The following is a 26,703-nucleotide window of genomic DNA, read 5'->3' as shown; positions in this document are numbered from 1 at the left end:
TTCTTATTTTTCTTACTCTTTTTCTACTTTCCTGCTCCTACAACTGAGGTACTGATTGCCGGCCGCGGTGGTCTAGCGGTTCTAGGCGCTCAGTCCGGAGCCGCGCGACTGCTACGGTCGCAGGTTCGAATCCTGCTTCGGGCATGGATGTGTGTGGTGTCCTTAGGTTAGTTAGGTTTAAGTAGTTCTAAGTTCTAGGGGACTGATGACCATAGATGTTAAGTCCCATAGTGCTCAGAGCCATTTGAACCATTTTTGAGGTACTGATCATTGATACTGAAGACAATATACCCATAGTTATTTACTGATCACGTCCAAGTCTTTGAAACACATTAATAAATTTAAAATCCGTGATATTTTTCGCATACCGAATTACTGTAGTAATAGTATCTGCAAAACATAACTAATACTGACTGACGCGTATTAGACGGAGAACAGTTTCCACCCAACAAATACGAGGGTTGAAACTTTAATACTGACAACTATTTATTTACAGCTCGTACAAAATACATACGTGTTTCAATGTTTTACTGACCTTCGAAGTAGTCACCAGCATTGTGTATAACCCGTTGTCTCTATGCTGTTCATTTTTTTAACACAACCTACGACCAGCTTAGAGACAGAAGTGATGACACTTTCTGCAGGACCTGACCATCACTTTGCCGGACAGTGCTCAAGCACGTACAGTGCAAGCTGTTACTGATTTGTTTGACTGGTGGGGCTGCTAAGTGCTATACCATCTACTGCCCTTCCCTGACTTAAGTCCTCGTGAGTTCAACTCGATTTCTAAACTGAAGGAAACACTTCACGGCATTCGTTACAGAACTGCTACAAATTCGTCGGGCAATAGACCGCGCCACTCGAACTGACAATACAAGTGGCACTGCTAAGAGTATCCTACGACTTCCATATCGCTGGCAACGGGTTATACGCAATGCTGGTGACTACTTTGAAGGACAGTAAAATTTTGAAAATCGTATCTGTTTTGTACGAGCTGTAAATACACTCCTGGAAATTGAAATAAGAGCACCGTGAATTCATTGTCCCAGGAAGGGGAAGGGACTGATGACCTTCGCTGTTTAGTCCCCCTTAAACATCCCAACAACCACCAACAACAACCACCAGGAAGGGGAAACTTTATTGACACTTTCCTGGGGTCAGATACATCACATGATCACACTGACAGAACCACAGGCACATAGACACAGGCAACAGAGCATGCACAATGTCGGCACTAGTACAGTGTACATCCACCTTTCGCAGCAATGCAGGCTGCTATTCTCCCATGGAGACGATCGTAGAGATGCTGGATGTAGTCCTGTGGAACGGCTTGCCATGCCATTTCCACCTGGCGCCTCAGTTGGACGAGCGTTCGTGCTGGACGTGCAGACCGCGTGAGACGCCGCTTCATCCAGTCCCAAACATGCTCAATAGGGGACAGATCCGGAGATCTTGTTGGCCAGGGTAGTTGACTTACACCTTCTAGAGCACGTTGGGTGGCACGGGACACATGCGGACGTGCATTGTCCTGTTGGAACAGCAAGTTCCCTTGCCGGTCTAGGAATGGTAGAACGACGGGTTCGATGACGGTTTGGATGTACCGTGCACTGCTTGAATACTGCTCAGCAGTGTGGGATCCGTACCAGATAGGGTTGATACAAGACATAGAGAAGATCCAACGGAGAGCAGCGCGCTTCGTTACAGGATCATTTAGTAATCGCGAAAGCGTTACGGAGATGATAGATAAACTCCAGTGGAAGACTCTGCAGGAGAGACGCTCAGTAGCTCGGTACGGGCTTTTGTCAAAGTTTCGAGAACATACCTTCACCGAAGAGTCAAGCAGTATATTGCTCCCTCCTACGTATATCTCGCGAAGAGACCATGAGGATAAAATCAGAGAGATTAGAGCCCACACAGAGGCATACCGACAATCCTTCTTTCCACGAACAATACGAGACTGGAATAGAAGGGAGAACCGATAGAGGTACTGAAGGTACCCTCCGCCACACACCGCCAGGTGGCTTGCGGAGTATGGATGTAGATGTAGATGTAGATTCAGTGTCCCCTCGACGATCACCAGGGTTGTACGGCCAGTGTAGGAGATCGCTCCCCACACCATGATGCCGGGTGTTGGCCCTGTGAGCCTCGGTCGTATGCAGTCCTGATTGTGGCGCTCACCTGCACGGCGCCAAACACGCATACGACCATCATTGGCACCAAGGCAGAAGCGACTCTCATCGCTGAAGACGACACGTCTCCATTCGTCCATTCACGCCTGTCGCGACACCACTGGAGGCGGGCTGCAGGATGTTGGGGCGTGAGCGGAAGACGGCCTAACGGTGTGCGGAACCGTAGCCCAGCTTCATGGAGACGGTTGCGAATGGTCCTCGCCGATACCCCAGGAGCAACAGTGTCCCTAATTTGCTGGGAAGTGGCGGTGCGGTCCCCTACGGCACTGCGTAGGATCCTACGGTCTTGGCGTACATCCGTGCGTCGCTGCGGTCCGGTCCCAGGTCGACGGGCACGTGCACCTTCAGCCGACCACTGGTGACATCATCGATGTACTGTGGAGACCTCACGCCCCACGTGTTGAGCAATTCGGCGGTACGTCCACCCGGCCTCCCGCATGCCCACTATACGCCCTCGCTCAAAGTCCGTCAACTGCACATACGGTTCACGTCCACGCTGTCGCGGCATGCTACCAGTGTTAAAGACTGCGATGGAGCTCCGTATGCCACGGCAAACTGGCTGACACTGACGGCGGCGGTGCACAAATGCTACGCAGCTAGCGCCATTCGACGGCCAACTCCGCGGTTCCTGGTGTGTCCGCTGTGCCGTGCGTGTGATCATTGCTTGTACAGCCCTCTCGCAGTGTCCGGAGCAAGTATGGTGGGTCTGACACACCGGTGTCAATGTGTTCTTTTTTCCATTTCCAGGAGTGTAAATACACTCCTGGAAATTGAAATAAGAACACCGTGAATTCATTGTCCCAGGACGGGGAAACTTTATTGACACATTCCTGGGGTCAGATACATCACATGATCACACTGACAGAACCACAGGCACATAGACACAGGGAACAGAGCATGCACAATGTCGGCACTAGTACAGTGTATATCCACCTTTCGCAGCAATGCAGGCTGCTATTCTGCCATGGAGACGATAGTAGAGATGCTGGATGTAGTCCTGTGGAACGGCTTGGCATGCCATTTTCACCTGGCGCCTCAGTTGGACCAGCGTTCGTGCTGGACGTGCAGACCGCGTGAGACGACGCTTCATCCAGTCCCAAACATGCTCAATGGGGGACAGATCCGGAGATCTTGCTGGCCAGGGTAGTTGACTTACACCTTCTAGAGCACGTTGGGTGGCACGGGATACATGCGGACGTGCATTGTCCTGTTGGAACAGCAAGTTCCCTTGCCGGTCTAGGAATGGTAGAACGATGGGTTCGATGACGGTTTGGATGTACCGTGCACTATTCAGTGTCCCCTCGACGATCAGAGGTGGTGTACGCCCAGTGCAGGAGATCGCTCCCCACACCATGATGCCGGGTGTTGGCCCTGTGTGCCTCAGTCGTATGCAGTCCTGATTGTGGCGCTCACCTGCACGGCGCCAAACACGCATGCGACCATCATTGGCACCAAGGCAGAAGCGACTCTCATCGCTGAAGACGACACGTCTCCATTCGTCCCTCCATTCACGCCTGTCGCGACACCACTGGAGGCGGGCTGCAGGATGTTGGGGCGTGAGCGGAAGACGGCCTAACGGTGTGCGGGACCGTAGCCCAGCTTCATGGAGACGGTTGCGAATGGTCCTCGCCGATACCCCAGGAGCAACAGTGTCCCTAATTTGCTGGGAAGTGGCGGTGCGGTCCCCTACGGCACTGCGTAGGATCCTACGGTCTTGGCGTGCATCCGTGCGTCGCTGTGGTCCGGTCCCAGGTCGACGGGCACGTGCACCTTCCGCCGACCACTGGCGACAACATCGATGTACTGTGGAGACCTCATGCCCCACGTGTTGAGCAATTCGGCGGTACGTCCACCCGGCCTCCCGCATGCCCACTATACGCCCTCGCTCAAAGTCCGTCAACTGCACATACGGTTCACGTCCACGCTGTCGCGGCATGCTACCAGTGTTAAAGACTGCGATGGAGCTCCGTATGCCACGGCAAACTGGCTGACACTGACGGCGGCGGTGCACAAATGCTGCGCAGCTAGCGCCATTCGACGGCCAACACCGCGGTTCCTAGTGTGTCCGCTGTGCCGTGCGTGTGATCATTGCTTGTACAGCCCTCTCGCAGTGTCCGGAGCAAGTATGGTGGGTCTGACACACCGGTGTCAATGTGTTCTTTTTTCCATTTCCAGGAGTGTAGTTGCCACTATTGAAGGTCCGACCACCGTACAATGCGCCTGTGACTGAACTTTGTGGAATTCCTTCTACAGTTTCTTTAGAGAGGGGAAAGTCTTTACAGTGTACTAATGTTCAAGTTCGTTCTATAACATTCGGTGTTCTTATTTGTCACACGAGAAATCTTTCAAATGTTTGCTAAAACTGTGGGTTCCTAAAACTGTTGTGTTTCTATCAAATTAATTTACACCTCTCTGTAACGAAACGCTTTGAGTAGGTCTCATGAAATACCAATCACTAGTCTCCTAGTACATTCCTCACTGTACTGCCAACGTGTCGGATGCTCAGGCGGCAGACCCTCGCTGGGGGCTCGGAGGACGAGACCCCCTGGAGAAGACGGGCCGCGTAACGAGGTCTGTCGACGCTTGATTACGCTCCAGCCACGGGAACGGGGTTTAATTAGCTGCGACGTGGCCTTACGTAATTGAGAGGGGCTGCGACGCCCGGCGGGAGGTGGATTTCTGCGCAGGCGTCAACCCGCCAAGGCCTCCGTCGCGCTGTCCTATCTTAAGTGACGGCTACTGAGTCAAAATTTTTGAACCCTTCGATTAAATTGCCGATATCAATAAATACAGTAAGAACTGTAGCTTAAAGTTTAATTTTTGACAGACATTACACACTACTGGCCATTAAAATTGCTACACGAAGAAGAAATGCAGATGATAAACGGGTAGTCATTGGACACATATATTATACTAGAACTGACATGTGATTACATTTTAACGCAATTTGGGTGCATAGATCCTGAGAAATCAATACCCACAACGACCACCTCTGGCCGTAACAACCATTGAGTCAAACAGGACTTGGATGGCATGTAGAGGTACAGCTGCCCATGCAGCTTCAACACGATACCACAGTTCATCAAGAGTAGTGATTGGCGTATTGTGACGAGCCAGTTGCTCGGACAGCATTGACGAGACGCTTTCAGTTGGTGAGAGATCTGGAAAATGTGCTGGCCAGGGCAGCAGTCCAACATTTTATGTATCCAGAAAGGCCCGTAAAGGACCTGCAACATGCGGTCGTGCATTATCCTGTTGAAATGTAGGGTTTCGCAGGGATCACATGAAGGGTAGGTCCACGGGTCGTAACACATCTGAAATGTAACGTGCACGGTTCAAAGTGCCGTCAATGCGATCTAGAGGTGACCGAGACGTGTAACCAATAGCACCCCATACCATCACACCGGGTGATACGCCAGTATGGCGATGACGAATACAAGCTTCTAATGTGCGTTCACCGCGATGTCGCCAAGCACGGATGCGACCATCATGATGCTGTAAACAGAACCTGGATTCATCCGAAAAAATGACATTTTGCCTGTCGTGCACCCAGGTTCGTCGTTGAGTACACCATAGCAGGCGCTCCTGTGTGTGGTGCAGCGTCAAGGGTAACCGCAGCCATGGTCTCCGAGCTGATAGTCCATGCTGCTGCAAACGTCGTCGAACTGTTCGTGCAGATGGTTGTTGTCTTGCAAACGTCCCCATATGTTGACTCAGGGATCGACACGTGGCTACACGATCCGTTACAGTCATGCGGATAAGATGCCTATCATCTCGACTGCTAGTGATACGTTGGGATCCAGCACGGCGTTCCGTATTACCGTCCTGAACACACCGATTCCATATTCTGCTAACAGTTATTGGATCTCGACCAACGCGAGCAGCAGTGTCGCGATACGATAAACTGCAATCGCACTAGGCTGCAATCCGACTCTTATCAAAGTCGGAAACGTGATGGAACACATTTCTCCTCCTTACACGAGGCATCACAACAACGTTTCATTAGGCAAGGCGGGTCAACTGCTGCCTGTGTATGAGAAATCGGTTGGAAACTTTGCTCATGTCAGCAAGTTGTAGGTGTCGCCTCCGGCGCCACCATGTGTGAATGCTCTGAAAAGCTAATGATTTGAATATCACAGCTTCTTCTTCCTGTCGGTTATGTTTCGCCTCTGTAGCACGTCATCTTCGTGGTGTAGCAATTTTAAAGGCCAGTAGTGTATTTATCGTTATGCCCTCTGGTCATACTTAGTTCCAGGTACATACACGCACAACAAAGGAATTGTACGAATGAGACGATAAACGTTAAGTGTGATGCACACGTACAGACAAAAAAATCATTACAATTTCAGCAAAATAGGCTTACTTCTTCACGAGTTAGAGCTAAAGAAATTGAGCAAGATAAAACGGTGGTCCACCTCTGACCCTTATTCAAGCAGCAATTCTGTTCGGAAATGACCAGTATAGTTGCTGCATGACCGCTTGATGCGTATCGTGCCAGATTATCTCCAATGGGCACCTTACATCGTCAAAGTCCCGAAATGGTTGGAGAGCCCTTCCATAATGCTCCAAACGTTCTCAGTTAGGGTTGGTCCGACGACCTTTTTGGCCAAAGTAGGATTTGGATGACTTGCCATGAAGGGCAACAAAACGACGGGTGTAATATGGCAGGCGTAGACGTACAGCGGCGCTGTAAGGGTGCCGCGGACGAGACGACAACTAAAACGGTCCTGCTGTGAAATGAACTGACATCCTAGACCTTCACTCCTCGTTGGGCCATACGGGAGGCGACTGTCAAGGTGGTATCCCACAGCTGTCTGCGGCATCCCACACACGTCTTTAGCCTGGAATCTCATTGACTGGAATAGAAACGTCCTCAGTGATGAGTATTGCTTCGAAATGAGGACCGATGGCAAGTGCCTGGAGACACAGCGGTGGGATACCAATCTGACTGCAGCCCAACATACGACCCAGCAACCAGTACAGATGGTCTGTGGTGCCACTTCCTTTCATAGCAGCACCCATTTGATTGTCAGCCGCGATAGGCTTACGGGAAAGCGGTATATCGACGATATTCTACGTCTTGTTTTGTTGCCCTTCATGGCAAGCCATTCCCGGCTCACATTTTACCATATTAACGCCCGCCCGCACATGAAGACGGTTTCTAATGCTTGTCTGTGTGCTTCCCAAACACTACTGTAGCCAGTAATGTAACAGAATGTCTGCCCAGTTCAGAATGTTTTGGTAGGGCCCTCCAACCAGCTCGGGATGTTGCTGATGTAACGCGTCAATTGGACAGAATTTGTCACAATATCCCGCAGGACGACATCCAACAACTCTCTCAATCAATGCCAATTATAATAGCTGAGTGCATAAGTGCCAGAGGTGGACCAGTGCGTGACTGATTTGCTCAGTTTGTAAAGCTCTTTCTCTTGGATAAATCATCGAATTTTTCTAAAAATTGTAATCATTTGTTTGTTTGTACATGTACATATCTACTGATATCAGTTCATTCAGATAATTCCTTCGTGGAACGTTGTTTGTCTTTTCGTTTTACATATTGATTTATGTATTTGTCTTAGAGTGTATGCAGTCTGGAAATGACATTGCGCGAGAGAATCGTCGCATTTTGCGAGAGGTGCTACTAGTCTTTAGTATAGAGGAATGTCGTAGTGACTGAGAACTTAATGTACACAGATGTTTTAGCCAAAACACGAAACAGCACTGGTTAAGGGGGGTAGGACGTCAAACGGGCCGACTTGGAGCAGGAGAGGCACCACAGTACATTTTAATTTGCACTGTCTATACTTTTACAAGTAAATTCATAAGACTTCGTCAGCATGGCCTGGAAAGATTCAGGATTCATACTAGTAGCAGCGGAAGCTCAAAAACATAAGAAAATATTTTTTTTACATGTGAAACTTCATCATTTTTTCACTTACTATTGGCTGGATTTGTTGCTATAGGTACACTTTTCTTCATAAGTAAGAGAGACTGTTCGATGAATTTTGCACAGCATACAAACCATACATACAGGTGTCTGAAACTCTAGAATTTTCCAAATCTATTAAAAACTGTGGTAAAAATTGAGATAATTAACTACAAAATTTGATTTTTTTCTAAACATAAAGTTTAAAACGTAACAGCTGATTGGTTTTTCATAACTTAAATAGATTCTAGAGTTTCATACACCTGTAAGTATGGTTTGTATGCTGTGCAAAATTCATCAAAGAAACTCTATTACTTGTGAAAAAAATGTACCTATAGCAACAAATGCAGCCAACAGTAAGTGAACAGATGATGAAATTTCATATCTAAAAAAAATTTATTTTGTTATGTTTTTGCACTTCCACTGCTATGAGTGTGAATCCTGAATCCTTCCTGGTCATGCTGACTAAGTTTTATGAATTTATTTGTAAAAGTATAGACAGTAGAAAATAAAATGTCCTGTGGTGCCTCTTCTGCTCCAAGTCGGCCCGTTTGACGTCCTAACCCCATTAATATGTTGAACTACTAATATGATGTGATAAAACTCTATATCCACATTTTGAGTCCCATTACCTTTTCTGCGGAATATAGGATGGTTTCATTAACAGGCCTGGGCTCTTCTTCGATATCTGAGGAGAAGAAATGTCGAAACGTTCTAAGAGCTATTTTTTGACAAAACGTGTTTTCATTGCTGTCGTAGTCGGTACTCTGTTTCTTATCGCTAGACTTGTTCCAAGCGCCGATTCGTGGGAAAAATACTTCAAACATACATTACCAGAATTCGTGTGGTAGATTAAGGGTAGACAGGACCTATTTTCTGCTACATCTACAAAAACATTTGAACTGTACTGAATCTATCCCACTTAAATAAAATCAACACCTCTTTGATTTTTAAACAAGCTGCTGAAACATTGTTGTCAGTGCTGACTGATTTCCAAACACAGTGCTATCGAAATGTGTCATACTCATCCACCTAAAACATCTAACAAAATTTCTTATTTCGAAGCCGAAGAATGGAAAAATGTTAGTATATCCAAAAAAGCAAATACCGTGTCTGATGTATGTCGTGCAACACATCAGCCGAAAGACCATCCACGTTTATGGTTGCAAAACAAAAATACATGTTGACGATGTTTGCACGTTTTTCTTAAGGACACTGTGAATTACACATTAGGATTTGCAACATCTGATCCAAAGAATTAAGTTGTGAGAGATGTAGATGAACACTGAAAATTTTATCTTGGATGTAATTTCGTCCTACTCTTGCAGAAAATGTAAAGCCTATGAGAAACGGTATTTATTGACTGTAAGTCTACCAGTTAAAATATTACTGCTGGGTTTATGTACTTGTATTATCACAAATAAAACGCAGTGTCTCACTGTTAATGTGACGTTAAACCAAAACTTTCGCATTGGTTATTAGAACCAGTCAGTTACCTCTTATGTTAACAAGACGTTATTACAAATTATTTACCTCAAAATTTTGTCTCATTATCTTTGGCATTGATGAGGTGAGTAACACGATTCTGTGTTATATGAACACCTACGCAAATCTTTGGATACAAATATATTATGTACAAAAAGACGTACATTCTTTTTTGATTCGCTTCACCCACGCTGTATCTGCCAAAGAGAACGTTTGAAATTTTCACTCTTCATTTGTTTGACAGAGCAACTGCTCTGGCCAATATTAACTTCTTTTATTTATTAGACTTTTTGGTATACTCCATATAGCCATCAGCCTAGATAAGAATTATACCCAGTTGCTATAGATGTCGGTAACTGGTATTTCTTAACCAAAATATTCCTTAGAAACTTTGATGTGAGGTCTCAGACATTGATGAATCCGAAAAATATGTGATTTCGAGTTCACCGCAGTCACAAAGAGGAGATGGCGCTATGATTACGCAGCGTAGGTTTTCTGCAGAGCTGCAGTGGTAGAACTTCAACTTCATTATGGTAACGGAAAATTTCTTGGTGCGTGTGATTTAGTGGTACTGAGGTCTGCTTGGTAGTAATGGTGTTATTTGCACATATTGTTATCGTCTACTGGTCTGAGAAGCTTACCATTCCACATCTCCTTGTAAGTCGATAACAGATCTTCAGGTCGAATGTCTGTCCTATATCTAACGTCACCGCTTCCCTAACAGGAGACTCAGCGATCTGGCTTCTGATACGTTCTTGTGCGCTTTAATTCAATACATGGAGACACTGCAGCCATTCCTTCTCAGTTAGTTTACATATGTTATTTTCTTGTGAACTATCGGGTGGTTATTATTCCCTCGAAGATATTTATTGAGAATGAGCGCAGATTTAGAGCGCTAGAAGACGATATTTCCCTCCACCTCTCAGAACCGTATGACAGTGCTTAAGGTTTTCGAGATATCCATATGCTCAACCGCCATTATTCTAGTTTCCTTCAGCAACTTCTACTTGAATACCACTTGGTGTGATGCGTCAGTTAAGCTGCGTAGCTTACCCTGACACGCGGTATAAGTCCGATCCCTGGTGACCTACTACTACTAGGTGTGGTCCAGTTGAGTATGAAAGTGCGAGCACTGCACCACACGTAGATACATTGGTAAAGAGACTGATTTAACTACAAAAGAAACTAGCGGTGAATATAAAAATTTGTTTTATAACCATAAAACATCAAGCAAATTAATTACCCACTGAATGAAGTATGTAAACATGGACAAAAGGATTGTAATAATGAAGCATAGCCGTGACACAAGTTGAGGATACATGAAGGCATAACATAAAACTATGTCATGGATACTGGCTGTGAACGTTAAACTGTGCAATTAACTAACCTCACATCCCCCTCAATTCGATGATTGTATAGCCAGCTCATTCTTGCCAATATTATATGGCGTGGATGTCGAAGACTGCGCCAGCAACAACTCGACATTGTGGGTGCAATTTAACCTCTTTATTTAATTATGTATGGAGACATCTTTGTGTTGGATGCCTCGGCTCAGCGAGAGTCCACTCTTGGACAACCCTGCAGCAAGTGTTCTCCCACTTAACTCTTCGAAACTTGGCTCGATCTGCTAGAGTAGGAACCTTGTTAGCCAATTGCAGCAGACCTTGTGAGTTCCGACCATTAACAAATTTATAAAAAAAACTTAATAAACTCATACCCGAATGGCTATTTCATGCTTAACCCGTGACATTAAGGCAAGAAACTTCTCTCACTCCATGACAGGTTTCAAGCCCCAACCAATCAAAATGCGTACACATAGACACACACAGGATAGTGCCTTCATCTACGGAAATAATTATTGTTACCTGCAGTTACGGCGCAGCATTAAACCACCGACTATACTACATGGTGATGCACATTACAATTTGTTGATAAAATGCCACGTAACATGCATAAGGTGCTTTTTGTTCCACTTGGGTCTTTGAACCATCTGTATAGAGTTTCCCCCGTGTGTGGGTATTTGCCTCAGACCTCATGCAAGCCATAATGTGAAATATTTGCTGTAACAGGCAAATCACGTCTCACGCCAGATTCTGCGACTGCACAGAAGTAACTTTGTTCAATCACAACCAGTTGTAACGTGGAGATGGCTAGCAAAATGTGCTGGTATGTGTGCTCATAGCAGACTTGTTCTGTGATATGGTTAGGTTGATTTTCCTCCAGCCAGAGCTGTCATAGTTGCATCCATTTTATAGTGTCCCTCTTATTTTCTGTCCCTGGTTCTCTGTATGCAGCAGTCATCGGCCTAATGTGGTATGGTAATGTTCCTACCGATCATGTTGTGTCTATGTGTGGTGCATATATTGAATAGTATTGGTGGGAGACATGGTTCTTCCGAGATTTCCTGACTCATCGCCCAAGGTTCCATGCTATTATCACCTTTGTACAGAGTTACCTGTTCTTAATTAGAGACGATTACTCTCTGCTCCGCCTTCTTGGTTAGTAACCACAGGTCATTAGCGCCACACTTTTTCTCATTATCAGTACAAACCTCTGTTAGGAACTTGTTGTTGATGAGGCAACTCTGGATAACTGTAATAATTGATGCTACTATATCATAGCTTCAGCTTCCATTTCAGACTCCCATATGTACAGTCTGCAACAGTTCAAATGGTTCAAATGGCTCTGAGCACTATGGGACTTAACATCTTAGGTCATTAGTCCCCTAGAACTTAGAACTACTTAAACCTAACTAACCTAAGGACATCACACACATCCATGCCCGAGGCAGCATTCGAACCTGCGACCGTAGCAGCAGCGCGGTTCCGGAATGAAGCGCCTAGAACCGCTCAGCCACTTCGGCCTGAAAATTTCTTACAGATGACGTGATGGATAACAAAAGTCATATGTGTTAAACAATGAATTAACAAACAGTCCAGACGAAAAAATATAATCCTTGGTTCTTCTGGTAGTATAGCTGGAAGCATGAGGTGTGTATGAGTATCACACTTATTTGGCAGCAGCTGTACAGCTCGTTCTTATTAAAAGTATAGTAGGAATAAATTTGTTGTCCCCCTTGATGTAACAAGCTCATCTGATAAAACTAAAGAAAATATTATAATTATAGGAGTTCATTTTCATGTTCAATTTATAACAAAAATACTCGTGATTACAATACAGACTGCTTCAGAATGCTTTTTGGGCTTACTGCACTTCATAAAATCACAAGACAGAATATACGAGGGCTGTCCAGAAAGTAAGTTACGATTGATCGCGAAATGAAAATCACAGTGAAAATCAGAAATGTTTCATTTGTAACAGTTAGCTACACCTTTCAACTACTTCTCTACGTAGTCGCCGTTCTGACTCAGACATTCGTCGTACCTTTGTACCAACTTGCCAATACCCTCATCATAGAAGACAGCAGCCAGTGCTTTCCGCTAATTCTCTACGCCCGCCTAAAGCTTGTTGTCTGTGCCAAAATGTTGTTTTCATAGCCAGCGGTTCGTTTGAGCAGAGATGAAACTCAGTGGGAGACAATTACGGGCTATATTGTGGGTAACCAAACATTTCCAATTGAAACGATGCAGGAGCATCTTCAATGCCCCTGCAGAATAAGGCTGTGAATTGTCTTGAAGAAGAAACCGCACGACAGTTATGTAATGTTGGTTGCATAGCTTCAGGGGAAAATTCCCACCAGTCCCTCGTACTTGGCGGGAGACACTATTTCCTATAACATCTATATGCTCTCACTGAGAGCTTAGGAATGAAAAGAGCGACATAATTCTACCTAGAGTCATACTAGAGACACTGCCCAACACATCTTTGCAAAGCTTTATCGGATTTTCATAGTCGTTTCCATTTCGCGACCGATCGTAACTTACTTTCTGGACAGCCCTCGTATATCACTGCTTGGAAGCAGCATGCTGGTCATTTTAGAGTGCTGTAACTGGTATTGACACGAAGATGGTCATATGACCCACCATTTCTGACGGAAGTCATCTCAGTAGTGGGACAGTTGAATCTAAGGAATCGTCGCAGCAAGATGAGTCGGCGTGATGAGGTGACAGGATGGCAGAAACGAGCCGTCGTCGTTTCCACGATCCAGCAGTGAACGAAATTGCCCGTATTTTTTTTGTACTATTGGGGATTTTCAAACTCGTTTACGAGGTACAGTATATCACCTGCTACCTTGTAGCTCGGCGTGAGAACAGTGAGCGTTAAAAGATTCCATCAGAGAGGGAACAGAACCTAGTGTTAGGGAGCCCCAACAATAATAATCGGTTCCACACCTAACATGAGAAAGACACTGGGGTTTCCAAAAAAAAAAAAAAATTCTGGAATGGTGGGTTCAGGCAGAAAGCACTGTCCATCGAAGGATTAACAAGTGTGGTCGGTAATGTAGTGTTCAATGGTATTTGTGTGATAACTCCTACGACTGACAACTTTGCTATCAAGCGCACATGTCTTTTCGTTCACGTTCTCGCAGTCACCTCTCACACGTAAGTCCGCTATTCCATTCCAGCGACTGGGTGACCGGACTGTTTCTCGTTATATACTTGCCCATTTTCGTACAGCTGCTGACGAAGCAAATACAAATAATGCTTAGGGATATCTCTACAGGCAGCGCCGGAAGAAACAAGCGCATCGTGCTCGCATTTGTCGACAAATTCGAGCAAGAGCAAAGGTAGTCCATACGGGGGGACTCTAGCCATCTGTCGCCGAACGGTTATCCTGATCGTGCTTCTACAGGTAGTAGTAAGCAAGAAACTCGGTATGACCGTACTACGAGAGCGCGCTGCCCGGTATGTCTCCCGCGGCGATGCTCGGGGAGTTCGCCTTTAAGTTTGTGTTCTGACCAGCGGGCGGGCCCGCGCGTTCTCGAGGGCCTCTCGGCCGTTCCCCGTCGTTAACGCCGCCCTGGCCGCTCGATGAGGTCATTAAAATCCGTCCAACTGAACGGCCCCACTGCTCCACCGCTGGTCTCCCCAGGGGAGGCGAGGATAAGGCGAAGTGAAGCGAGGTGAGGTGAGGTGAGGTGAGGACCGTGGCGGGCTGCCCCTGCTGCCTTAGCCACCAATTAATGGCCTACCCTCGGTAAGCACTTGTTTGGGCAAAACCTGAAGGCTGCATGACGTTCGAGTGCTGAAGCAGGCGAAAAGCAGAGGGAAAGGTATTGCGGGAATATTGGTGAAAGATTTATTCGCAGACGATGCATTTACTGCCCAATTCTTCTCCCAGTATCCATGAATCAGCACAGATAATTCTTGTTAACGGTAATATGAAACCACCACAGCTGTACTGATACACATAAATTACGTTACGACCAGTTTCATGAAAAAGTACGTTGTAACAAATCCAGGATTGATAGGGTACAGAGCGAGGAGATGGATGTAGTAAAGACCAGAAGCAAAACAAATATATATATAGACCACAAAATTATTTTTCTTTACTCGAGTTCAGTGTTGGTCACAGCAATAACAATTACAAAAGTTTATTGCAGTCAAGCTTAACAAACGTATGTAATAATTAAACACATGCTCTACAGCCATTAAAGAAGTTTTAAAAACGTTCGGTATCGCGCCAAAATCACAATAAGCAGCTGCCCGCCATCATAGAGTCTTTATGTGTACAATTGACAGCACAAAAAGTGGGCCACTGCTGAATACAGCCAACATAATGCAAATGTGTTGCAGGTCCTCTAAATGCCAAAAAGCGGTGTGGTACAATTGTTTGACTTTACACAATGGTTCCCACAAGAGACCACTAGAGAAAAAATTGTTCAAATGGCTCTCAGCACTATGGGACTTAACATCTGTGGTCATCAGTTCCCTAGAACTTAGAACTACTTAAACCTAACTAACGTAAGGTCATCACACACATCCATGCCCAAGGCAGGATTCGAACCTGCAACCATAGCAGTCACACGGTTCCAGACTGAAGTGCCTAGAACCACACAGCCACACTGGCTGGCACCACTAGAGAACATTGCTCATTATGGCAGTCAGCCCAAATGTAAATAATACCATGATACAACAAATATTAGGTAAAATACTTTACTAGAGATGAGACAGTCCTCAATGCTTGTAAATTAAACTTCATTGCAATAAGTGACACTTCAGAGTTCTTACCACGCCCATCAAATGACTTGTTCGTGATCTGAATTTGAACCCTCTGTTAATCAAAGAAAGCATGCATGTCTGATCGAGTCGTGACTAGGCATAGAGAGCTATTAAATCTCGAAGTTTTCACCGATATCAGTAACAACGCCGAATGTCCGAACCTGGAAATAAATGACGATACATTTAACACTGCACCGGGAACATCATAAACTTTACAATACCATGAGAAGTAACCAGGAAAGGTGTCTTATAAAGTGTAATGCACAAGCGTGAAACGCCATGAAGTACAGTTGTGGTGACGTACGGGCAATAGATTCAATACCTACGAGGTGCATTCATGTTCTAAGGCCTACGATTTTTTTTCTCCGGACTGAAAAGAGATAGAAACATGCGCATTGTTTTAAAATGAGGCCGCGTTCATTGTCAATATGTCCCAGAGATGGCAGCACCGTACGGCAGATGGAATTTTACCGCCAGCGGCGAGAATGAGAACTGTTTTAAATACTTAAAATTGCGACGTTTTCCTTACTTGAACAGTGTGCAATCATTCGTTTTCTGAATTTGCGTGGTGTGAAACCAACTGAAATTCATCGACAGTTGAAGGAGACATGTGGTGATGGAGTTATGGATGTGTCGAAAGTGCGTTCGTGGGTTCGACAGTTTAATGAAGGCAGAACATCGTGTGACAACAAACCAAAACAACCTCGGGCTCGCACAAGCCGGTCTGACGACATGATCGAGAAAGCGGAGAGAATTGTTTTGGGGAATCGCCGAATGACTGTTGAACAGATCGCCTCCAGACTTGGCATTTCTGTGGGTTATGTGCACACAATCCTGCATGAGAACCTGAAAATGCGAAAAGTGTCATCCAGGTGGGTGCCACGAATGCTGACGGACGACCACATGGCTGCCCGTGTGGCATGTTGCCAAGCAATGTTGACGCACAACGACAGCATGAATGGGACTTTCTTTTTGTCGGTTGTGACAATGGGTGAGACGTGGATGCCATTTTTCAATCCAGAAACAAAGCGCCAGTCAGCTCAATGGAAGCACACAGATTCACCGCCACCAAAAAAATTTCGGGTAACCGCCAGTGGTGAAAAAATGATGGTGTCCATGTTCTGGGACAGCGAGGGCGTAATCCTTACCCATTGCGTTCCAAAGGGCACTACGGTAACAGGTGCATCCTACGAAGATGTTTTAAAGAACAAATTTCTTCCTGCACTGCAACATATATATATATATATATATATATATATATATATCAATTGTTAACTAACCAAAATTAGATGTCAGTTATTAATTATGTTCACCAAATTCGTGATATTGGAACCTGAAACCACGATACCAATAATTTTTTTCCTGGCAGAGATTTGAAACTGGCAAGTTTCGCTACTGTATTATAGCTATAAATACATGTGAAATATTTATAGTTTCTTAACCAGTAGCGCACAGGTAATGCAACAAATAGTTCTCTGCTGCCAGGACCTCCAAAACTACGCATATCGTCGTTGTTGGCGCCACACAAAGAGGTGCTAAGTGTCAAATTACCTTCCACTAGCAGTTAGGCTAGTGCTGTTTGTAGAGACCTGGAGGAGTTTGGTATCATGAGGAAACAATGAAATGACGGGACAGTATCATGTCGAACGGTTCAAATCCAGAGAAAAATAGGAATGGAAGCTCGAATTCCTGTACAGTGCCAATACTTTAAAAATCTCAGTCACTCTAAATAAGAAGTGAATGTGCAAGACATTACACGACGATTGATTTGTGAACTAAAATAACTTCCTGCGTAAGGAAGCTTACTAGAAACAGAATTTCTGCAAGCAGCGAATTCCGCCTCTGACAGCCAAAAGTAATCCACCTCTGTTACCATCAGTAGCGAATGGACGTATTTAATATTGATTAGGAACCACGGCATAGTCCTGCATTCTTTACTTGACATTACTGGAGGTGAAGAGGATATGTTTGTGGCTGTTGAAATCTGGTAACCCGGCAGGAATCGAACCCTAACGTTAGCCATTACAACTAGCCTTAGTCCAACCAACCACCGAATTTAACATGTGTTAGCGTCACGTTTTTGTCACAGTCTGGTACACAGCACATGGTACGACAAATATTTCTTTCCACTTCTAATGCTTTAATGCTGTCACAGTTCTGCTACTTCCCGGAAGTACTGTTACTTCTTGGAAGATTCACTTGATTCATTCGTGGTATTTCAATCAAAGATTCTGAATGAATTCCAGTTTGGTGTGACATCGTCGTATCAAATATATGTTTCATGACACTGGAGATTACTTTCATGGAGCAACTACAAGATTGCTTATTATTTGTGTCAGCCATCTCAAACGCAATGATGAGGCGACGAACAACTCAAAACGACATCTTTAGAAATTTGGTCATTGTAAGACGTCGCGCTACGTTCAGTAACCAGTATATATACAGGTAATAAACATAAAATACTGCGTAATTGCTACTGAAAATACAAAAATCTGTCAGTGAAATCGTATCACTGAATACTTTGTTAACTGTGTTTCGTTCATCAACTACTCTCACAGCCACAATGTCGTAATTATGCTGTAGTCCGGTAAAGCTACTTGAATATGACCAAAGACTTCATGTTTATTTAAGGTAGCCTTTCGCTGTACGGTAGTATGATGAGACGCCAGCTGTAATAGCGTAGCGCACATTAAGGGAGTTTCCCGTTATGTTATTGAACAAAACAAACACTAATATCAGGGATATTGTCAACAACATAATCCATCTCATAATTGAAAACCGTCCAATGATGGACAGGTAGTTTTTCGAACCCCCGCATGCAATGTCTTACTTATATTGCTGAAGCCACCAATACCGAGAGGTAATGATCACATAGTGCTCTGCAGTACTCCAAAATAAGTCGAACAATCGTAGTGCTGGCTGTCTCCTTAGTAGACTTCTTGGGTACTCAAAGGGTTGTGTCAATAACCCAAAATTTGCTTCACCTTCACCACGTCATATTTCCCAGTCACGTTGTTTATATTTGTAGCCTCTAGGACCATCATTAGATCTAAAACCCTCAAATTAGTTTTACTTGCCGATCTCTCGAAGCTTGACGAAACTGTCTAAGTAATTATGTGGCGAACCTCTCACATTTTATTGTTTAGAATCATTTGTCACGTTTTCACAGTAAAGACATAGTTTCAACATCTTTCTGCAATTCGCTTTGCTCTTCTGGGGAATTTACTAGATGACAGCATTGCCTGTTACAAATATAAAGGAAATGTTCTGATTGTTTGCTAAATAGTTTATATATATTAGAAATAGCAGAAGGTCTACATCACTTTACTGCAGAATCACACTCGTCACTTCCGCTTCACTACGTAACGTCCCGTCAGTTATTGTAAAACCCTTGAGACCGGAAATCACGAATCTATTCGCACAACTGAGACGGTGGTCCATAGGAAATCAATGTGGTAGGAAGCTGCTTATGAGGAATGATATCAAATGCGTTTTTGGAACTAGTAAACACTGAATCAATTTGAGAGCACTTCTACGCAGTACATCGAGTGAATGAACAGCTAGCTGCGTCACACGAGAGTGATGCTTTCCTAATCCATGCTGGTTTGTAAACAGGTAGTATATTTCTGGGTATTTCAAAATGCTAGAACAAAGTATTTGTTCACACATCCTACTACAAGTTGATGTTATCGAAAACCATCTGATGACGATTGTGTATAGTCACACGACTGTACTGCGGAGTGATTAGAGGACCAGCTACACAGCTATGCTGTGCTGGTTGCATAGTCAGGTGATGCCTACACATTGGAAATGCGGGGTGACAATCTTTCTTTACTGTCGAGTGTACATGGCCTAGAAAAATGAAGCCATTGCGAATTTTATTGGCCATACATGAAGCCCAAAAAACCTGATAATCATTCATAAGAGATGGAAACTGATCACACATATATAAAAATAAAAATATAAAAGCAAGCATCTCCAGACTACACATAGAACATGTGCAAAATGCAAAGAACTGTCAGAATTCTGAATAAATATTTGTAAATGCACAACAACTGATTATAATATAACTCTCCCATTGTTTACAAAATACCAAAAAAGTCTAAATAATAACAACAGGATCCTCAGTGGAAGGAATTTTTGCCTCATAACATAGACTTATTCGTATCCGCGAGCTTCCTGTTGAACAAAACAGTGCTTATGATTCTCTAACTTCCGCAGAATGCCAAGATATCTTCAGTACATTAACTGAATATATATTAACTGAATTTGTTCTGTCACAAAGAAATTGGCCAAGGGTAATTTAGCTACTGGACTTCATGTCGACCGATCAGGGGGATGAACTTCACTAAATGCTTCCTAGTATCTTTCTCCCAAAGGGTAAACAAGGTCAAAACCGCAGGAAGTGAAATACCGTGTTGGTACCCACAGTGCGTATAAGTTCAACCAACTAAGTTGAATTCATACTTACAGTTACTCACGACATGGAGTGTACTCCTCAAATTCAGTAAAGATTTAACGCGTACAAATTCTGACACTGTGGTTCCCTGAAGAGAAACTGTTTATCATCATATTATTATTATCATTCGTTTATAATTACGTTACTAAGCAACGCAGTGTGGACACCCATATGTTCGCACATGAAGACCGAAACATTCAGAGAATAACTGAGAATATAACTCATTGTTTTCTAGGAAACTTTGAGTTGCAAAAACTGGTTCGTGACTCACGGAGAAAAGAGGCACGGGAATTAATAGGGGTCACAATGCCTCGTGTTAACTGTACCCAGAAAAAGAACAAAATCGGCCATATCGGATTCTGTGTAAGAGATAGCTAATTTGCCACTCGTGAGAACCTCTTAATGCTTCTGGTAAGTGACTTCAAAAATTATAGGCAGATCGTAAAGCGAAAATCGGAACTAACTCTCATTCGCAATGACTTTCCAAATGCACACACATCTTACACGCCACATCCCAGATGACTTACAAACGCCTGCACGAAAATCAACCTGCCTTTCCTCTGTGGAGAGCAGTTGAACAAGCGCTTGTCTTATACGTCTGTCTGGTGAACCAGTAGTGAGGCCGTGAGATAAGAGACCTCAGGAAGACAGACGCGCCGGGAAACTGGCGGGCGCCCCATCTTACCTTCCAAACTCAACAGGGCGCTCCCGGGCCTTGCTAAAAAGCTGAATTTACCAGTGTACAGACGTTTTCAATTACATGAACATTCATACAGTCTAGCAATAGTCCACGTTTACGAAAGGTGATTAAAGGTAATGGGCTGCTGGATACAAAATGTGATAAAAGGAAGATAAAAATCAGTTAATTCGGTTCCCAGGGTGATCTTCACCCACGGCATGATAAAAACAGGAGAGAACACAGGCAGAGAACAGACACACTGCCGAACTTAACAAAATTACAAAATCACATGAAAGATGTATCGACTGCCTGCCACCTTTCAGTATTAAGTGAAAGTACTATTATCGTTTAAGGGCAGAGATTGAACAGTAATTATAGTCGATATCTACATCTACATCTACATTTATACTCCGCAAGCCACCCAACCGTGTGTGGCGGAGGGCACTTTACGTGCCTCTGTCATTACTTCCCTTTCCTGTTCCAGTCGCGTATGGTTCGCGGGAAAAACGACTGTCTGAAAGCCTCCGTGCGCGCTCTAATCTCTCTATTTCTACATTCGTGATCTCCTCGGGAGGTATAAGTAGGGGAAGCAATATATTCGATACCTCATCCAGAAACGCACCCTCTCGAAACCTGGCGAGCAAGCTACACCGCGATGCAGAGCTCCTCTCCTGCAGAGTCTGCCACTTGAGTTTGTTAAACATCTCCGTAACGCTATCACGGTTACCAAATAACCCTGTGACGAAACGCGCCGCTCTTCTTTGGATCTTCTCTATCACCCCCGTCAACCCGATCTGGTACGGCTCCCACACTGATGAGCAATTCTCAAGTATAGGTCGAATGAGTGTTTTGTAAGCCACCTCCTTTGTTGACGGACTACATTTTCTAAGGAGTCTCCCAATGAATCTCAACCTGGTTCCCGCCTTACCAACAATTAATTTTATATGATCATTCCACTTCAAATCATTCCGCACGCATACTCCCAGATATTTTACAGAAGTAACTGCTACCAGTGTTTGTTCCGCTATCATATAATCATACAATAAAGGATCCTGTTTTCTATGTATTCGCAATACATTACATTTGTCTATGTTAAGGGTCAGTTGCCACTCCCTGCACCAAGTGCCTATCCGCAGCAGATCTTCCTGCATTTCGCTACAATTTTCTAATGCTGCAACTTCTCTGTATATTACAGCATCATCCGCGAAAAGCCGCATGGAACTTCCGACACTATCTACTAGGTCATTTATATATATTGTGAAAAGCAGTGGTCCCATAACACTCCCCTGTGGCACGCCAGAGGTTACTTCAATGCCTGTAGACGTCTCTCCGTTGATAACAACATGGTGTGTTCTGTTTGCTAAAAACTCTTCAATCCAGCCACACAGCTGGTCTGATATTCCGTAGGCTCTTACTTTGTTTATCAGGCGACAGAGCGGAACTGTATCGAACACTTTCCGGAAGCCAAGAAAAATAGCATCTACCTGGGAGCCTGTATCTAATATTTTCTGGGTCTGATGAACAAATAAAGCGAGTTGGGTCTCACACGATCGCTGTTTCCGGAATTCATGTTGATTCCTACATAGTAGATTCTGGGTTTCCAAAAACGACATGATACTCGAGCGAAAAACATGTTCTAAAATTCTACAACAGATCGACGTCAGAGATACAGGTCTATAGTTTTGCGCATGTGCTCGACGACCCTTCTTGAAGACTGGGACTACCTGTGCTCTTTTCCAATCGTTTGCAACCTTCCGTTCCTCTAGAGACTTGCGGTACACGGCTGTTAGAAGGGGAGCAAGTTCTTTCGCGTACTCTGTGTAGAATCGAATTGGTATCCCGTCAGGTCCAGTGGACTTTCCTCTGTTGAGTGATTCCAGTTGCTTGATCAACACACAAGCTGAATAGTGCCCAAAACACACCTACAATCAGTCTGCCCTACCATGAGAATGGCAGGGCAAATGAAGCTTTTCACTTTAAATAATGTTAACTATGATAAATCTCGCAAAGACTATACACGTAAACAGACAATCGACTCGAAACTTTCTGTCAGATTAAAGCTATGTGCCTTTCGCGCCTGTGTGCCTTTGCCTTTCGCGGCCACGTGCTCTAATATATTGAGCTACCCAAGCACGACTCACGCCTTGTCCTCACAGCTTTACTTGTTCCAGTATCTCACTAATATTTGGAAGGTAGGAGACGAGATACTGCCAGAAGTAAAGCAGTGAGGACAGCGCCTGAATATTGCTTGGGTAACTCACATGGTAGAGCACTTTCCCGCGAAAGGCAAAGGTCCCGATGTCGAGTCTCGGTCCGGCACGCAGTTTTAACCTGCCTGGAAGTTCCATATCAGCGCACACTACGCTGCAGAGTGAAAATCTCATTCCAGATAAGCGACTCTGCTGTGGTAGACAGAAAAACTGAGAATTTTCTGTTGTAAAATGCTTTTCGGCGGATTAAAATTTCTTCTGTGTTCTTCCCACGGAGCTCTGAACGAAGCAGACAATTGCTAACGTCTTACACAGGTATGTTCCAAACCGCCATGTCGAAACCTATTCTGAAATTTTTCACGCGGATAGAATGCACAGAAAGACATGCACTGTCGAAACTTCAGCTCCTGATGCTCACTGCAAGTACTATAAAAATTTTTAAGTTACTCATTTTTGCTGCGCGGAAAACTGCTTAATACAGCGGTTTGTACAGACCTTCCTGCCTAGCCACGGAATCGGAGAGTAACCAGATGTAGCCATCACAAAGAGACGTAGCGCGTAGCGCGAAATCCAAAGTACACACACTTAAACCATCCCAAAAATGTCTCACTTCATTAATTTTTTGAGTAACTTGCACTTCATATCGACAACTAAACTGTGCAAATGTAATAGTTACACACATGACTAACAGAGGAAAGAAAATGAAAGCAGTGTCATATGTTACATTACACACGACTTCAATCAGTCGGGATTTTAATTAGTTGATATTAAACATTTTATAACAATTCTTGTATCAAAGTTCTTATGATAATTTTTGAATTATGTATACTTTAAAAACAATAAAACAGTTCCTTTTTTTCCTGCAGTCGTCATACAAATGCGAGATGACGAAAGCAAACAGTTTCCTTGCACCAGTCAGACTTGACAATAGAATGATTAATGTAGTCAGGCATGTCGCAGCAATTACCACATCTGTTTGGGCAGAACTGGAAGGAGTAAGAAATGGTCGTGCCCATTTTCCGCATATTGCGGTGTGTACCAGAGATACTTGGTCCATTTCGTAAATGGTGGTGAAGTAAATTGACAGTATTGTGTCCGCAGCTCGTGGTCGTGCGGTAGCGTTCTCGCTTCCCGCGCCCTGGTTCCCGGGTTCGATTCCAGGCGGGGTCTGGGATTTTCTCTGCCTCGTGATGACTGGGTGTTTTGTTATGTCCTTAGGTTAGTTAGGTTTAAGTAGTTCTAAGTTCTATAGGACTGATGACCATAGATGTTAAGTCCCATAGTGCTCAGAGCCATTTGAACCATTTTTTTGACAGTATCGTAAATGACTCAATTTCAACAATACTGTTCCGCTGATAAACCTGAAATGACAAAGAGCTATCAGGAAGTACATTTTCTAACCAATATCTGAAAAATCCTTTTCACTGCACAGAATTTTTTTCATCGAAAGTGTTGTGAATTGGCAGGAGCCAATTCACGGGGTTTGGAGGAAGCCGAAAGGCACACGTTTAAGCTCACGCAGGCTGGCGTGAGGTCTGGAACAGGTCAGAGAAATAAGACTAGCAAAACAGGAGGTAACTGGTAGAATACTTAACTTTAATCCACAATTGGAGAACATCTCTCTTGACTGTACATGCTTCACAAGATAAATAGCAAAGGATATGGCGCCTTGCCAGGTCGTAGCAAATGACGTAGCTGAAGGCTATGCTAACTATCGTCTCGGCAAATGAGAGCGTAATGTGTCAGTGAACCATTGGTATCAAAGTCGGCTGTACAACTGGAGCGAGTGCTAGAAAGTCTCTCTAGACCTGCCGTGTAGCGGCGCTCGGTCTGCAATCACTGACAGTGGCGACACGCGGGTCCGTCGTATACTAGCGGACCGCGGTCGATTTAAAGGCTACTACCTAGCAAGTGTGGTGTCTGGCGGTGACATCACAGAAAGACTGAATCGCTTTATTAGTTGCAGGTGGAACCGAGTAGTACTGACCGTCTTTTCCTCCTCCTCCTAAAGACAGAGTTGTCGTTATTTCCAGGTCAAGACACCAACAACAGTAATGAGTTATTACCTGCAAGTGGTAAAAAGATGTTTCGGATATAACAATTTTTCCAGATCTTTTTACGCCTATTGCAAGACTTTTGCAGATAAAGATTCCTTTCTCTTTAATTTTTGGCCCTAATTTTCCTCGATGTTCCTGGAGACAGAGATGAAGCTTCGGAAGCAGTAATGCATCGATACTTGTCACTGGCATTATTGGTTCAAATGTCTCTGAGCACTATGGGACTCAACTTCTGAGGTCATCAGTCGCCTAGAACTTAGAACTACTTAAACCTAACTAATCTAAGGACGTCACACACATCCACGCACGAGGCAGGATTCGAACCTGCGACCGAAGCGGTCACGCGGTTCCTGACTGTAGCGATTAGAACCGCGCGGCCACCCCGTCCGGCACTGCCATTATTGTTTACGAACGTGTCTTTTTTTTCGCTCTAAATGATAAAGTGCGATTAGCATGAAACCTGAGTGATTACATTTACATGCAGCTTTCAGGGGATAACAATGAATTTCGTCTTCGCGTGAGCTAGGAGTTTCTCTGTCGCACCACCTATTAATGACATCGCTGCTTGTTTACTTGAGATAAACTTTCATAATTTTGCGATATCCTTTTCCGTATAATTTCCCGAATCTGTTTAACCAGGTGGAGGAAGCAGTGATATTAGAACTGTTTGTTCATCTCACTAGTAATTCAGAGAGCATAGTCTCGTCGTTCTCCCCTCATGACGGTGTATTGTCTCTCAAGAGCAGTTCTAAATCTTTCGAGTAGTTATTCTTTCACACTTTTGTGAGTTTCATTTTGGCGCACATTTCGTACATCGTTTAAATCTTTCTTCCATTTATAAAGTTCATGTTCAAATGACAAACGAAACTTTCATTTCACACTGATTAGGTTCAAGGGTTTTCTGACCCACCATTTTCTCCTCGTCCGAAAAATTTTGCAACCTTTTTTTTGTTACTGAAAGCATTAACCATATATATTTCTTTGCACATCGAAGGTACTCTATTTCTGTTCTAGATTGTAATTAACACAACAATCATCATTCGAAGCACAATTCTTAAAACTATCCAACTTATTTTCTGTTTCTGCTAATGTTACCAAGTTTTGGGGAAATGTAAACACTATTCAAATGAATGCTCAAGAAATTAACTAATAAATAACACATCTGTAGGTCTTTAGGAGAAGGTGATTTTGGTTTGCATACCACGTTCTCCATATTTTATTTTTGCAAGGTTGAAAACATTAACTGGATTCCACATTACTGTGAAACTGAGGAACCTACCCGGAGATTTTATTATGAGACATACGCAAAGAAATTACAAAGAGATTTAGATCTGTTTTACCTCCACTCTTAACACTTGGTGTTACCACAAAGGCAACTGCTAATTATTCTGGATATTAAATGAGCTGAAAATTCGAGTGCATAGTAGCTGTGAATAATTTTGGCAGAGAAACTGTCACCGGAAATTTAAAAATTACGATTGCGTTGTGCAGAGTTATCTGCTTACCGACGTGTCATCAGTTAATGTAATACGAGCGCCGTGCTGCTAATTCGCTGTCCGCTACAGCTACAGCTAGG

This window comes from Schistocerca cancellata, chromosome 6, assembly GCF_023864275.1.
Source record: "Schistocerca cancellata isolate TAMUIC-IGC-003103 chromosome 6, iqSchCanc2.1, whole genome shotgun sequence".
NCBI classification, from domain to species: domain Eukaryota; kingdom Metazoa; phylum Arthropoda; class Insecta; order Orthoptera; family Acrididae; genus Schistocerca; species Schistocerca cancellata.
The sequence above is the reverse complement of the archived record's forward strand: the minus strand, read 5'-3'. Positions refer to the sequence as shown.